General features: G+C 35.3%; 1 protein-coding gene across 8 annotated transcripts in view; it reads right to left on the minus strand.

Moving 5' to 3' along the window:
• Positions 1–15,545, minus strand: part of MKLN1 (muskelin 1) — a 215,527-nt gene that overhangs the window by 118,246 nt on the left and 81,736 nt on the right. The gene's annotated exons all lie outside the window — the stretch shown is intronic.

Here is a 15,545-nt window from a genome sequence, read left to right on the forward strand (position 1 = left end):
CACTTCAATAATAAATTCAATGTTCAAAATCAGTGGTAAAATTTTAAACCTAGAAAAAAACAGGTTTACTATTCACCCCTGCCAATTTTATAAATTAAAAAACTCAGATCTACCATAGATATATCTAATATAGTTCAAGTTTTGCTATTATACACAGGATAAAATGGCGTCAGTTCATTAGGGAACACATTTTACATTATGCAGGCTGTCTTCAATAATAAAAATTAAGAAGGAAACTACTGCTTGTCAAATACATCGGGAAAAAGCTATTTAGAAAACAACTCATGTTACATGTTGGAGTGGCTTCATGCTTCATAATAATGGGTAATACTCATGATAAAGGAGAATAGAAAGAAGTTGGTGGTCCCACTTTGTACCATACACAAAAATTAACTCAAAATCTATCAAAAGTGATCCAAGATCGAACCAATACAATCAAACCTAAGACATAAAAGTAAGAGGTAAAACTATAAAACTCTTAAGATGAAAATTGGGGTATATCTTCATGACTCTGGATTTGGCAATGGATTCTTAGATATGACTCCAAAGTACAAGCAACAAAATATAAAATAAACTGGACTTCATCAAAATTAAAGTTTTGTGCATCAAAGGACACTATCAAGAAAGTGAGGGCTTCCCTGGTGGTGCAGTGGTTGAGAGTCCGCCTGCCGATGCAGGGGACACAGGTTCATGCCCCAGTCCGGGAGGATCCCACATGCCACGGAGCGGCTGGGCCCGTGAGCCATGGCCGCTGAGCCTACGCGTCTGGAGCCTGTGCTCCGCAACGGGAGAGGCCACAACAGTGAGAGGCCCGTGTACCACAAAAAAAAAAAAAAAGAAAGTGAAAAGACAACCTACAGAGTGGGAGAAAATACTTGCAGAAATGTATCTGATGAGGGTTTAGTACCTAGACTATATAAGGAATTTGTACAACAAGAAAAAGACAGACAACCTAATTTAAAAATGGGCAAAGGACCTCAATAGCCCTTACTCCAAAGAAGATAAACAAATGGCTATCAGGCACATGAAAAGGTGTTCAACATCATTAGTCATCAGGAAAATGCAAATCAAAACCACAGTGAAATATAACTTCACACACATTAGGATGGCTATAACCAAAAAAAACAAAATAACAAGTGTTGGCAAGGATGTGAGGAAACCAGAACTCTTATACATGGTGCAGACAATGTGGAACACAGTTTGATGGTTCCTCAAAAAGTTAAACATAGAATTACTACATGACCCAAAAGTTCTACTCCTAGTTAGTTATATAATAAAAATAAATGAAAAAGGTATTCAAACAAACACCTGTACATGAATGTTTCGAGCAGAACTATTCACAATGGCCAAAAGATATATACAACCCAAATGTCCATCAACTGATGAAAGGACAAACAAAAAGAGAGTATGTCTGCACAATGAAATATTATTTAGCCATGAAAAGGAATGCAGTACTGATACATGCTACAACATAGATAAACCTCAAAAACATGTTAAGTGAAAGAGGTCAAATGCAAAAGTCCATATATTGTTATGACTCTATTTACATAAAATATTCAGGTAAATTCATAGACGCAGAAAGCAGGTAAATTCACAGAGGCAGAAAGCAGATTACTGGTTGCCAGGAGCTGGGTTAAGGGTGAAAGGAGAAACTGCTTAATTGGTACCAGGTTTTCTTATGGGGTAATGAAATAACTAGAAGTGATGGCTGTACAACATTGTGAATGTACTAAATGACACTTAATTGTACACTTTAAAATGGTTAGTTTTATGCTATGTGAATTTTACCTCAATAAAATAAAAGAATGAAGCTGGTGGTAACATAAAAGATGATATAATTAATATCTTGTGAGTACTAACTCCCTTGTCTGACAAATTACTCAGATTTTTATGTGTATTATCTCGTTTTAATAGGAGTAGGAGGAACAGGAGTAGTATTTTAATAACAATAATCATCCTCTTCATCCTCATTTTAAAAATTCTGGCTTAGAAAGGCTAAATAACTTACTACAGTTACACAGCTAAAAAACGGCAGAGCTTAGATTAAAAATCAGTCAATCTGCAAAGGAGGCAAGAATATACAATAGAGAAAAAAGACAGTCTCTTCAATAAGTGGTGCTGGGAAAACTGGACGGCTATATGTAAAAGAACCTAAATTTAAGACTGGATACTGTAAAACTCCTGAAAGAAAACATAGGCAGCACACTCTTTGACATAAATCACAGCAGTATCTTTTTTGGATCAATCTCCTACAGTAATGGAAATATAAACAAAAATAAACAAATGGGACCTAATGAAACGTAAAAGCTTTGCACAGCAAAGGAAACCATAAACAAAACAAAAAGACAATCTACAGAAAGGGAAAAAATATTTACAAACAATGAGACCAACAAGGGGTTAATTTCCAAACAGCTCATACAGCTCAACATAAAAAACCAAACAACCCAACCAAAAACTGCACAGAAGATCTAAATAGACATTTCTCCAAAGAAGACATACGGATGGCCAACAGGCACATGAAAAAATGCTCAACATCTCTAATTACTAGAGAAATACAAATCAAAACTGCAATGAGGTATCACCTCACACTAGTCAGAATGGCCAACATCAAAAAGTCTACAAATAATAAATGCTAGAGAGGGTATGGAGAAAAAGGAATGTTGGTGGGAATGTAAATTGGTACAGCCACTACAGAGAACAGTATGTGGTTCATTACAAAAAATAAAAATAGAGTTACCATATGATCTAGAAATCCCACTCCTGGGCATACATTCGGAGAAAACTATAATTTGAAAAGATACATGCACCTCAGTGTTCATAGCAGCACTATTTACAATAGACAAGACATGGAAGCAACCTCAATGTCCATCGACAGATGAATGGATAAAGATGGGGTGTGTGTGTGTGTGTGTGTGTGTGTGTGTGCGCGCGCAGGTGTATGTGTGTGTATATATATGTAATGAAATATTACACATCCATAATAAAGAATGAAATAATGCCATTTGCAGCAACATGGACAGACCTAGAGATTATCATAAAGTGAAGTAAGCCAGACAAAGACAAATAACATGTTATCCCTTATATGTGGAATCTTAAAAAAAAAATGATACAAATGAACTTATTTACAAAACAGAAACAGACCCACAGACATAGAAAACAAACTTATGGTTACCAAAGGGGAAAGGATGGGGAGGGATAAATTAGGAGTTTGGGATTAACATATACACACTACTATATATAAAATACATAAACAACAAGGACCTACTGTATAGCACAGGGAACTACACTCAATATTTTGTAATAATCTATTAAGGGAAAAGAATCTGAAAAAGAACATATATATATAACTGAATCACTGTGCTCTACATCTGAAACTAACACTGTAAATCAACTATAGTTCAATTAAAAAATTTTTTTTTAATCAATCTGATTTTGTCTGATACTGTTGGTTGGCTGACCCAACCTCCATTCTCAATCCAGTTCTTCCTAGCCACCTTCTGGCCAAAAATAGATACATGGTAAAATTCTGGTCAATGAGATAAGCAGAAGTTTGTTGTGGGATAAGTTTTGCTTTTTGAAACAAATGCTACCTCTTTACTATCTGAACAGTTACAGCTGTAACATCCACTGTGCAACAATGAAGAAAAAGATTAAGAGAATCTCACAGATAGCCATCCCTGAGCCACTCAACTTTCAACAGTAACTGCCTAACTCTAGTTTCCTTGTGTGTGGCAGGGAAAGAGATGGGTGATGGCGGGAAAGAAACTATTTGTTTAACCCACTGTTATAGGACCTTCTATTATTTGGTGCTAAAAGCATTCCTACTGATTCACTAACCCCACAGTCAAAACTTTATTTAATGACTACACAATAACAACTGTTTAGGTTTATATGAGGTTTACATTCTAAGCAGCTATTAAGATTTCTTTACTATAGAAATTGCCATAGGAAAATTGAGATTGCTATTCTTAAGTTATTAATCCTTTTTATCCATATCAAATTAATAGGTGCGGTAATATGATTTTTGGTAACTGAGTTTCTTAAGAATACAGCTGTATATTAGAGAACAGACTACACAGCTAGGCAAGGGACTATTTACATCTCTTTGTCTTTCTCATGAACTCCCACTTCCTCCCATCCCTTCCTCCTCCTTTCTCTCTTTGGTCATTCTTTAAAGTCTCAGTTTACAAGTCAGTTTTCTCTGATAACTGGTTAGTTAGATACAATGTTGTAACTAGTAAAAATGGATCTTTATACAATCTGTTCTGTTGTACACCATCCATCATCCCACATACAACACCTCTAAATACAACCGAAAGCATTTGTCTATATAAAATTTTATTTATAACCAAGTAGGATTTTGTTATTAAAAATTACATAAGTAAAATGTAAATTCTCTAACTGAAGTAAAGCACAATGATCTGACAAATACATTTTAGGTAACATTTTTAATGTTTAATCACATTATTGATAAATTTCATAACTTTATTTTTCAAACTCTTGGGCATCAATGCTGAGTACTGTTACTACTAAACAGTGTTATCCCATAGTTAAAGAGGTTTCCATGACTTTTAATTTGGAGAAATAACTGCTGTAGATTTAGTAATAGAAACTGTAAAAAAAAAAAAAGTCATTAAGAATGAACATTTTAGAAAAACTATTTTAGATCCTTTATTATCAACCTTTAAATTCTGTATATGTGAATATTAATAAATTAATTTTAAAATAAAACAACAACTCACAATCTCTTTATCAAAGCAGAGGGTAGGCTCATAGAGGATCAAAGAACTATCTATCACATGGTCCTTCATTTAGCCATAGAATTAAGGAAACAATGAAAAAAATTTAATGTTCAAAACTGTTCACAATTTCAGCCCAAAGAGATTTTTTTCAGCATGAAAAACAGTTTAAAAATCATTTTTAATCATAGGGATGTTAACAATTTATAAGAAATAAAGATGATATAAAGGAGAAATGATGATCTATCAGCATCCATTAGATTAGATGGATCTATCAGCAAAAGTATACCCCAGGAGGTGAGTCTTAAAGGATGAGACAGAGTGCATTAGTTTCCTCAGGCTGCCATAACATATTACAACAAACTTGGTGGTTTAAAACAACGGAAATTTATTCTCTCACAGTTCTGGAGGCCAGAAGTCTGAAATCAAGATGTTAGGAGGACCATGTTCCCTCCATAGGCTCTAAGAGAGGATCCTTCTTTGTCACTACCCATTATCCAGTGGCTCCTGGTGTTCCTTGCTTGTGGCAGCATAACTCCAATCTCTGCCTCCATCTTCACATGACCTTCTTCCTTGTGTCCCTCTGTATTTTCTCCTTTTCTGTGTCTAATAAAAACACTTGTCATTGGATTTAGGGCTCACCCTAATCCAGGATGATCTCACTCTAAGATCTTTATCTTCATCACATCTGCTAAAACCTATATTTCAAATAAGGTTACATTCTGAGGTTGCACATATCTGTTTTGGGAGGGAGGGGCACTAATAACCTACTACACAGAGCTAGGCAGGCAAAAAGGCTTATGAAAAATGAGTTATAGAAGCTGTTAAAAGGCCAGCATGGTTGGAGCCTAATAAGCAAGGTGGAAAATGGTAATGTTGAGATTGAAGAGGTAAGCAGTTACCATATCATGCATTATAAATTATAAATGCAATGGAATCCATTAAGCACAATGGAAAGCCAAGATCTGATTAACATCACACACACACACACACACACACACACACACACACACACACACGCATACACAGAGTCTGCCTTGTACAGAATGGATTGGAGGGACTGGCAGATGAGTTAGGATAGTTACAATAATTCTGACAAGAGATGACATGAAGGAGACTCGAACTAAGGTGGTGCAGAGATAGAGAGGATTCGACAGTTTTGACATATATTTTGGAGATAGAATGAATGGGGTTAAGTGATAGCTGGATATAGGGAGGGGAGAAGGAAGTATCAAGATGATGATTTAGTTTCTGACTAGAGTAACAGGGTAGTTGAAATATCATTTACTCTGATGTGAAGGACTGACAAAGAAACAGGCAGCATTAGAACAGGAAGTAACACTAGAAAAGTCCAGACTGTATTATCTATGTAAATCTCAGACTGTGTAATAAATCACCCAGTGTCTTAAAACAATAGTGATTTATGATTTCTCATGATTCTGTGGGTTCAGTGGATAGTTCTTCCACGATATCTCCTGGACTTATTCATGTAGCTGTATCAGCTGGTGGGACTGGACTTAGTTGGGGTAGAGAGTGGGGAAGCTGGACTTAGCTGGGATGACTGGGTCCCTCCATATAGGCTTTTATCCTCAAGGAGGCTAGATGGGCTTTCTTCAGAGCAAGTGGTCTCAGAGTTCAAGATACAGAGAACAGAAGCTACAAGGCCTTTTGAGGCCTTGCTTAGAAGTTGCAATAACAATTCCATAGAATTTTCTGTTGGTTAAAGCAAGTGACAAGACCAGCCAAGATTTATAAGGTAGGGGAACAGACTGCACCTCTTACTGGAAGGAGCTGTAATATGTGACCATATTAAGAAATTTGGACTCTATTCTAGAAGAAGTAGAGAAATATAAAAGTGTTTTAAGATATGGGAAACAATAAAATTCAATACCCATTCAGGATTAGAAATTCTCAGAAAACTACAAATAGAAGAAAATTTTCTCAAACTGACATAGGACATCTATAAAATATCCACAGCCAGCATCATACTTAATGAAAATTCCCCCTAGTACTGGGACATAAGAAAAGTTGAGGCTGGGGAGCCACAGAAGGGGAGGAAATATTTGTAAACCATGTATCTGATAAAGGACTTATACACAAAACATACAAAGGCTCTAAAATTCAATAATAAGAAAGTAAACAAACAAATGCTAAAATGGACAAACCTTTTGAATAGACATGTCACCAAAGAACATTTAGAGAGGCAAACAACCATATGAAAAGATGGTCAACATCAATAATCATTTTTAAAATGCAAATTAAAACCACAGACTTGTTCATTAATTTTCAATGCATCTTTGTTTGTAATTGCCAAAAGCTGGAAAATAATCCAGTGTCCATCAACAGATAAGTACATAAACAAACTGTGATATGTCCATATGAGAGAATTCAGTTGGGCAACAAAAATGAATGAATTATTGATGCAAACTACAACATGGATGAATCTCAAAATAATCACTTTGAGTGAAATAAGTCAGACAAAAAATGCATACCATATTTCTCCACTTATATAAAACCCTAGAAAATGCAAATGAATCTACAGTGAAAGAAGCGTGGTGCCTAGAGATGGGGGATGGAGGTGAGTGGAAGGGATTAAAAGAAGACATGGAAAACTTTGGTGGTAATAGTCATGTTTAGTATTTCAGGAGTGGTGGTATTTTCAAGAGCGTACACATATGTTCAAACGTATCACACTGTACAGTAAAAATATAAAGTTTATTGTATGTCCATTATACTTTAATAGCTGTTTAAAAATAATAAAAGTTAGTGTTAAAGAAATGAATAAGCAAGTCACAGACTGGGAGAAAATATTCACAATACATAACTTACAAGGAACTTATACCCAGAATATATATAAACAACTTCTACAACTCAGTAATAAAAAAAGAAAACAACCCCACTTTTTTAAAGGAGTAAAAATTCACAAGAAAGATAAATGAACAGCCATAAGCAAATGGAAAGAAGTGCTTAATATAAAGAGTCATCAGGGAATTATAAATTAAAACCATTTTACACCACCAATAAACACTAAAATAAAAATGTGTGTCAATGCCAAATGTTGGTGAGGCTATGAAGCAACTAGCAGTCTGATAATTTCATACAAAGTAATGTACAGCTGACCCTGAACAACATGGGTTTGAACTGCACAGGTACACTTACATGCAACATTTTTGCAGTAAATACCTTGGAAAATTTTTTGGAGATTTGCAACAATCTGAAAAGACCTAGAAATTTGAAAAAAACTGAAAAACAGACAATTTGGAAAAAGCCTAGAAATAACAAAAAAATTAAGAAAAAGGTATGCAATGAATGCATAAAATGTATGTAGATACTAGTCTATTTTATCATTTACTACCATAAAATATATACAAATCAAAAAAATATATATATATATACAAATCTATTATAAAAAGTTAAAATTTATCAAAACGTACACACACAAACCCTTACAAACTGTATATGGTGCCATCTGCAGTGAGGCGAAATGTAAACAAAGTTGCAATATTAAATCGTAACTGCATAAAATTAACTGCAATATATACTATACTACTGTAATAATTTCATAGCCACCTTCTGTTGCTACTGTGGTGAGCTCAAGTGTTGAGAGCATCTGCCTAAAATGCCATGTGATGCTTATCATCTCCATGTGAGCAGCTGTCTCTCCAGTAAATTGCATATCACAGTAAGAAGTGATCTCTCGCAGTTCTCACGTATTTTTCACTGTTTAGTGCAATACTGTGAACCACGAATAAAACCATGAAACCCATACAAAGCGCCACTCGTAATGCTGGAAGTGCTCCCAAGAAGCAAAGAAAAGTCATGACATTATAAGAGAAAGTTGAATTACTTAATATCTACCACAGATTGGCGTCCGCAGCTGCAGATACCCACCATTTCAAGATAAATGAATCTCAAGTAAGGCCCATTGTAATAAAAGAAAAAGAAATCCATGAAGCCATTGCTACAGCTATGCCAGAAGGCACAAAAACCTTGCAGTTTTCGTGAAATACCTTTTAATCTTATTTTGAAAATGTAGCTTTTATGTGGGTGCAGGATTGCTATAAGAAAGGCATTACCTACAGACTCTAATGATTTGGGAAAAAGCAAAGTCATTACATGACAACTTAAAGCAAAAGGAATGTGAAAGATCTAAAGCTGGAGAATTTAATGCTAGCAAAGGATGGTTTGATAATTTTACAATAGAAAAAGGTTTGGCTTAAAAAATGTCAAGGTAGGGCCTCCCTGGTGGCACAGTGGTTAAGAATCTGCCTGCCAATGCAAGGGACAAGGGTTCGAGCCCTGGCCCAGGAAGATCCCACATGCCGCGGAGCAACTAAGCCCATGAGCCACAACTACTGAGCCTGAGCTCTAGCCCGTAAGCCACAACTACTGAGCCCATGTGCCACAACTACTGAAGCCTGTGCGCCTAGAGCCAGTGCTCCGCAACGAGAAACCACGACAATGAGAAGCCCGTGCACAACACAGCTCGCCACAACTAGAGAAAGCCCATGCACAGCAATGAAGACCCAACACAGCCAAAAATTAATTAATTAATTTTTTTAAATGTCAAGGTATCAGGGGAATCAGTGCACCAGCCAACCTAGAGGCAGCATATGAGTTTCCAAATGCCATTAACAAAATCATTGAGGAGAAAAAATAGCTGCCTGAACAAGTTTTTAATGTGCCATATCCTGGGAAAAAATTCCACAAAGGATATTTAAGAAAGGAAGTGAGCACCAGGATTTAAGGCAGGAAGGGATAGGCTGACTCTACTATTTTGTGTAAATGCAGTCGGGTTTATGATTGGGACTGCCCTTTTCTATAAGGTTGTAAAACAAGAAGGCCTGGGCGAAAACCCTTTTTCTGGATTGGTTCCACTGATGCTTTGTCCTTGAAGACAGGAAGCACTTTGCCAGTAAGGGACTACCTTTTAAAGTTCTTTTGATATTGGACAATACCTCTGGCTACTCAGAACCCCGTGAGTGCAATGTCAAAGGCATCAAAGTGGTCTACTTGCCCCCAAATACAATGTCTCTAACTCAACCTCTAGATTAGGGAGTCATAAGGACCTTTAAGGTTCATTACACACGGTACTCCATGGGAAGGACTGCCAATGCTATGGAAGAAAACTCTGGTAGAACATCATGGAAGTCTGGAAGGATTTCACCACTGAATATGCCATGGTTATTATAGAAAAAGCTGTGAAAGTCATTAAGCCCAAAACAACAAATTCCTGCTGAGGAAAACTGTGTCTAGATTTGTGTATGATTTCACAGGATTTATGACAGTCAATCAAGGAAATCCTGAAAGAGATAGTTGATATGGCAAAAAAGGTAAGGGGTGAAGGGTTTCAAAACATGGATCTTGGAGAAATTCAAGGGCTAACAGACACCACACCAGAGGAATTAACAGAAGATAACTTGGAGATGAGTGCTTCCAAACCAGTGCCAGACGATGAGGAAGAAGACACAGAAGAAGCAGTGCTGGAAAACAAACTGACATTAGACAATCTGGCAGAAAGAAGGATTCCAATTATTCAATACTGCTTTTGACTTCTTTTACAACATGGACCCTTCTATGACATGGGCACTAAAACTAAAGCAAACAGTGGAAGAAGGATTGGTACTGTATAGAAACATTTTTAGAGAAATGGAAAAGCAAAAAAGTCAGAAATTACAGTTTATTTATGTAAGGTTACACCAAGTGTGCCTGCCTCTCCTGCCTCCTCTTGGAACTCCTCTACCTCTTCCACCGAGGCCACTCCGGAGACAGCAAGACCAACCCCTCATCTTCCTCCTCCTCCTCAACCTACTCAACATGAAGATAACAAGGATGAAGACCTTTATGATGACCCACTTCCACTTAATGAATAGTAAATAATCATCATGCTGTACAATCAATAAACCTCTGCTGTATATATGTGTGCGTCTTCATGTGAAAATTTAATAAGTGTACAGCAAGAACTATATGAAACGTTTCTGTGTCATCATCATTGCCTAAGTATTCATTGTATAGAACACCATGTACAAGACTTGTATTGAAGTGGCTAGCCTATCCTTACATAGGCATAAGGTGACTGACATTTTATACAAAATTAACAATGTTAGTTTTCTTACTGTTTGATAACTTTGTTTTCAAATGATTACATTATCATACAGTATGCTCCCCTCTCTCTAGTAATTGGAAACTAAGTGTCAGCCTATCATCACAGGTAAGTAGTTTTTGAGAAAATGTTAACAATGTTTCCAAAACTGTATTATGAATATGACTATAACTGTATACCATAAAAGTTTTATAACAACTCATTCATTAGTGTATAGGGTAGGGTACTGTGAAGCAACTGTATCAATTACACTAGGCTACCAGAAATCAACCATATTGCCACTTCTTCATTATCAATGCATGAATAGCTATACCTGTAAATAAATATGAATTTCTTTTCCACATTTTACCTTTTCATTTTTAGTGTCTAGTGTTAGTAATACATATAACATCTACAGTGTTTTGTATCATGTGAGACGATATTGATGTAGGTACCAACACACAATTCATCTTGTACACAGACAACATACACTTATGATATTGATAAACATAGTACAGTAAAGTAAATGTACTTTCTCTTCCTTATGATTTTCTTAATAACATTTTCTTTTCTCTAGCTTACTTTATTGTAAGATATAGTGTATAATACATATAATGTACAAAATACGTGCTAACTGACAATATATCTTATCAATAAGCCTTCGGATGAACAGTAGGCTATCGGTAATATTTGGGGGAGTCAAAAGTTACATGCAGATTTTCAACTGCATGGGGGTTGCCACCTCTTCACATTGTTAAAGGGTCAACTGCATCTCTACCTTATGATGCAGCAATTCTATCTCTAGATATTTACCCCCAAATAAGGGAAAGTATGTATTATTTTTTAAATCTTATAAAAGAATGTTTATATAAGCATTATTCATAATCACCCAAAACTGAAATATTGCAAATGTCCATAAACAGGAAAATGGATAAACAAATCTTGGCATGTCCACAGAACAGAATGGTATTCTGTAATGAAAAGATATGAAATACTGATGCACATAAGACATGGACAAGCATCCCCCCACCCCAAAATTCTGAGTAGAAAAAGCCATATATAAAAGAGTATATACTCATTTCTATTAATTTTGGAACTGGTAAAACTAATCTACAGCAAAAGAAATCCAAACAGTGGTTGCCTCTGGGGAGAGGGTGAGAGAGTTAAGGATTCACTGGTAAGGGACGGAAAGGATCTTCCTGACCCAATGAAAACATTTTTTATCTTGATAGGGGTGTAAATTATATTAGTGTATGCATTTTTCAAAATGGATACTATACACTTAAGGTTCATGCATTTCACTATATGGAAATCATATTAAATAAAAATGTATTATTCAAAACGTACAATGTTGTTTTCACACACTTGGGCAAAATACCATAAAGAAGCTTCATAAATTTACTGGTATCCTGTTTCCACAGATAGAAATTACATTGAAATGCATATATTTTCTCCTTACTTTGCAAGTAACTCTTATTCCTATAATATTCTTGTTATGGTTCATCAAACAGAGAAAGAATAACGTAAGTGTACTGCAAAAGCTGTAACACACACACATACACCCAACTGTATTAAGTAATCACTAAAGTTTTTTTTGACCTGCAAAAGCAGAATGCCTGCAGTTTGTTAAACAACTTTAACTACTCTCTCTCTAGCCCCAGAAAGCAAAGAATATTACCTAATACCATACTTTTATTTAAACTACCTTAGAAGGAACTTATAATTGTAGTAGAAGAATTATGATCTAATCTTTCTTAAAGCAATTATCAAGACATATGTAACTGCCTGTACATTTCAACCAACCCTAGGGTATTCCCCAGTCACCTTGAAAGACATATTTTCCATGGCAGTATCAGTAACTTCTATAAAACATATCTGATGTGGGAGAAGGGTGAAATTACTATCTTAAAGTATTTATAGGGTTTTCATTCATGCTACATTTACTCCCTCCCAGTACAGAGAGAGAATCCAGAATCAACAGCAATGTTTTCTCATTAGGTCTAAAAATATTTGCTCCCTACCACAATGAAAATGGCTTTCATTTTTTTCTGTTTATATAAATTATAAATATAAATTGAAAATGAGAATCAAAAGAGATAAAAGTATAAGAATAAAATTGAAAAGAAATTTAAAATTACCTAAATGCCATTATCTTGACACAACCACCACCATTTTGATGATGATTCATTTGAACTCTATGCACACACTCACACAGACACATACTTTACATAAGTCGAATATCAAATATTTTGACGGGAATAACTTTTTAAAATAATTGTTTTCTCTCTTTTTCCTAACTCATCTCCTCCTCTCTTAAATAACCAATGCCAACAACCAGATGTATATCCTATCATATCTTTATCTGGGCTCACTGTATCAAATAAAAATATACACATGTACATACACATATAGTGGTGAGGGAGGGAGAGTTGTTATTCAGGTAACAACAGTAGGATCTTATTATAGATGTTTCTCTGCATCATGCTTTTCTCATTTTATAGTGGAAATTCCTCCAAGTTAACTGGTATGAAGCCAGTTCATTTCATTTAAATGGCTGACAATATTCCATGAAAAATGTATTCAAGCATTCCCCAATAGATGTGTTCTCTTTTTTTCTCCTGCGTCAAAATCCGACCCTCACTAACAGGGTGAAATAATAAATGTTTGTTTTTAACTGCTAAATTCTGCGGTCATTTGTTACACAGCAATTGATGACTAATACAGCACCCAAGGTCAAAAGAAATATCAACGGTTCTATTTCTTAAGTAGTTAGGTCCAAACAATAAGTATAATACTTATGCCCTGACAATTTAGTAGCCATCCAAAAAAAAATAATCAACATATATTACAAGAAAAATATTTGTATTTTTACCTACCCCACTCATAACCCAACACAAGCTTTCGAGAGAAGTGTTTAGGGTTCATTCACTCTCAAAACATGCCATACGTCCTAGCATTCATGTACACACTTATAGTTTTTTCTCATTATGGGAAAAAAAGGAGTAGCTGAGAGGCTTTGATTTTGTTTTCCACCCCTCTCTAGATAACTGCACCATTAACTTCCTTATCTGCTTAAGCTGCATATACTAAACATAATTAAAATTTCTTACTGACAGAATCAAGCACTGTGAGCATCAAACAGTATATCTGAATAACAGCAATGCCTTAGATCTGTGCAGTCTAATACACAGCCACTAGCCACCTGGGGCTATTTAATCTAAAATAATTAAATAAAATTTAAAATTGCATTCCTTAGATGCACTAGCCTCATTTCAAGTACTCAATAGCCACCTGTGGTTAGCAGCTGCCGTATTATATATACAGTGCAGATTATAGAGTATTTTCATCGCTGCAGAAAGTTTACTAGAAACACTATCCTAGAGGTTAATGAAATACAGAGTATTCTTGCACTAAAGACCCCCTATATGTTATACTTTTGGTTTTCTATTTGTTACTTAGATTCTTCTGTCTTCCCCCTTATGACACTTTGTCAGTTGTCAACTTGCTGTTAATGTGCCTATCTTTCACAGCTACGCCCCCCATGCACAAAGCTGCTTCCAGTTGCTGAAACCGAAAGAAACAATCAACCAAACAGAATAACATTATATCCAAAGTGGATTCTTAAGAAAAGGCCCTTAGAACCTAAAATCTCATCACAATGCTTTTGATTTTTCAGAGTCCTCTTTTCCTTTCTTTCTAATTCTCAGACCTGTTCAAGATATGGTAAATGAATTGTTAGTTACAGTATAGTTGTTCCTCACTATTCATGGGTTTTGCACTTGCAAATTCATCTACTCACTAAAATTTATTTTTAACATCAAATCAATACTCTCAGTCATTCCTGGACATGCACAGAGCAGCAAAAAATTTAAGTTGCCAGAAGCACACTCTCCCAGCTAAGGTCAAACAGTGGACCCTATGCCTTCTTGTTTTAGCTCTCATATTACAAACAAGTTTCCTTTTCATGGTCTATTTAGGCACATTTAAAAATATTTCTGTGTTTTCTGTTGGTGTTTCACTGTCTAAAATGATCCCCAAGTATAGTGCTGAAGTGCTGTCTAGTGTTTCTAAATGCAAGAAGGCTGCAATGTGCCTTACAGAGAAAATATGTGTATTAGATAAGCTTCATTCAGGCAAGAGTTATAGTGCTAATGGCTGAGTCCAATGCTAATGAATAAACAATATACACAAAGTAAGGTGTCTTTAAACAGAAATGCATATAAAGCAACATTATGTATTGACTGGTTGATGAAAATCTGTAACAAGAGGCTATTACAGTGAAAGATCCACCAGACTGGTAAAATCTAAAAATCATCCATAGAAGTGATGGGAAGAACACAATGCACAACAACTTTCATACACTGCCAGTCAGAGTATAAATTATACATCTATTTTGTAAAAACAGTTTTGCATTACCAGATAAAAGTTGGACACACATATCCTCTATGATCCAGCAACTGTACACCAAGGTATATACCCTAAAGAAACTCTTGTATGTGTGTACCAGGAAAAAACATAGAAGAATATTCATAGCATCTTGTTCCTAAGAGCAAAAACTATAAAAAACTCAAAAGCCTATCAACTGAAAAATGGATAGATATATTTTGGCATACTTATATACTGGAATACTAAACAGTAGTGAAAACTAACAAACTATAATTATACTCGGCAACATTAATATCATAATGTTAAGCAAACAAACAAAAAGCTAGCCAAAGAAGATG

This window comes from Phocoena sinus, chromosome 9, assembly GCF_008692025.1.
Source record: "Phocoena sinus isolate mPhoSin1 chromosome 9, mPhoSin1.pri, whole genome shotgun sequence".
In the NCBI taxonomy this organism is placed as follows: Eukaryota; Metazoa; Chordata; class Mammalia; order Artiodactyla; family Phocoenidae; genus Phocoena; species Phocoena sinus.